This window comes from Macaca nemestrina, chromosome 5 (assembly GCF_043159975.1).
Source record: "Macaca nemestrina isolate mMacNem1 chromosome 5, mMacNem.hap1, whole genome shotgun sequence".
NCBI classification, from domain to species: Eukaryota; Metazoa; Chordata; class Mammalia; order Primates; family Cercopithecidae; genus Macaca; species Macaca nemestrina.
Genome location: NC_092129.1, coordinates 167,483,932 through 167,486,282, shown reverse-complemented (window position 1 = coordinate 167,486,282; position 2,351 = coordinate 167,483,932).

Here is a 2,351-nt window from a genome sequence, read left to right as displayed (position 1 = left end):
GGGACAATGAATATGGGTTTTCCAAGAGGTCACCAAACCTTTATTTGATGGATTTTCTTTCCTCCACGCCCCAAGATTTTCTAGGCTTTTGGTAGGAAGCGCTATACAGAAAGCTCCCACATCTCCTAGCTGATTCTGTGTCTGGAGTTGGTTCCATCCAGTGGGTTCCCAGTCTCGCTGACTTCAAGAATGGAGCTGTGGACCTTCTCCGTGAGTGTTACAACTCTGAAAGATGGCATGGACTCAAAGAGTGAGCAGCAGCAAAATTTGTTGTGAAAAGCTAAAGAACAAAGCTTCCACAGCTGGAAGAGAACCTGAGCAGATTGCCGCTGGTGGCTGCTGTGGGGGGTGGCCAGCTTTTATTCCCTTATTTGTCCCTTCCCAGTTTCTGTCCTATCAGAATGCCCTTTTCTCAATCCTCCCCACAATTGGTTACTTTCACAATCCTACTGAATGGTCCATTTTGCAGAGCACTGATTGGTCCACTTTACAGAGCACTGGATTGGTCCATTTTACAGAGTGCTGACTGGTACATTTACAAATCTCTTGCTAGCTACAGAGCACTGATTGGTGCATTTTTACAGAGCACCAATTGGTGCATTTTACAAACCTCTTGCTAGCTACAGAGCACTGACTGGTGCATTTTTACAGAGTGCTGATTGGTGCATTTTAAAAACCTCTTGCTAGCTATAGAGCACTGATTGGTGCATTTTACAATCCTCTTGTAAGACAGAAAAGTTCCCCAAGTCCCCACTGGACCCAGGAAGTCCAGCTGGCTTCACCTCTCAGTTCCACTCAGTAGTTACTGTCAGCCTCCCCCTAAAACCTCCGCCACTCAAGGAGTGACACTGTCAGAAGCAGATCTTCTAATTACTCCTATGTGATCTCAAGCCCCCTCCCTGGGGACTACGAAAAGAGACTGTTAGGAAACAGAGATGGAAAAAACAAGCAATAATTCTGACTTATGCTATCACTTTAAAAATATTTCTATCATGCAATGTTTGTAACCTACAAAAGAATGCATTAACATGTACATAACCTGTGAAGCATAATAATAAAACGAACACCCATACACCAACCACCCTATGTGAGAACTAGACATTTAGGGGTATTTTGCTATTTCCCTAAGCCATCCTCCTGCCTTCTCTCCAGGGGTAATACTATCTTAAATTTTCTATCTATCACTCTCTAAAATACATGGTTTAATTGTGCTTGATTTTAAACTTTATAATACTATCATACTATATATAGTCTTCTGTGACTAGTTTTTTTCACACAATATTGTTTCTAAGATTTAGCCATGTTGTTGCAGGTAGTTACCATACTTCCTTCATATTCACTGCTGCGTAATATTCCATTCTGTGAAGAAAAAAATTATATGTATGTGTGTATGTACATGTGTATGTGTGTGTGGATATATATATAAAAAGGTTCTCAATAGACTAATATATATATTAGTCTGGAGAGATAGAAGCTAATATATATATTAGTCCAATTCTTATACATATTAGTCTAATTATTACATATTAGACTAATATATGTCTATAGAGATAGAAGCTAATATACATTAGTCAAATTATTATACATATTAGTTTAATTATTATATATTAGGCTAATATATATTAGTCTACAGGGATAGAAACTAATATATATTAGTCTAATTAATATAGATATTAGTCTAATTGTTATATATTTGACTAATATACATATATGTTTATTGATGAGCTTTAAAGTGTTTTCAGCTTCCATCCGCATAAGTTTCCCGGGGTTATTGCCTAGGAATGGGTCTATGAATATTCGCTGTTACACAATAGTGCCAAATTCTTTTCCAAAATGACTACATCAACCTACACTCTCACCAGCAGTGCACCCCACCATTTTTTAAAACTGATAAATCATTTTATTATCAAGAAAGAGATCTATTTGTGCTAAAGTTGGTGTTTCTACTTTACAGGCTGAAATTCCTTTAAAAAAATTTTTTTTTTGAGACGGAGTCTCACTCTGTCCCCAGGCTGGAGTTCTGTGGCGCGATCTTGGCTCACTGCAGCCTCCACCTCCTGGGTTCAAGTGATTCTCCTGCCTCAGCCTCCCAAGTATCTGGGACTACAGGTGCGCAACACCACCCCCACCTAATTGTTGTATTTTTAGTAGAGACGAGGTTTCACCACATTGGCCAGGATGGATGGTCTGGATGTCTTGACCTCATGATCCGCCTGCCTTGGCCTCCCAAAGTGCTGGGATTACAGGTGTGAGCCACCAGGCCCGGCCTATAGGCTCGAATTCTAAATATCCATAAAGAAATAAGCATCCTGTCCCTCTCTCTCACATTGGTGAGTTTGTACTTTGTTCAG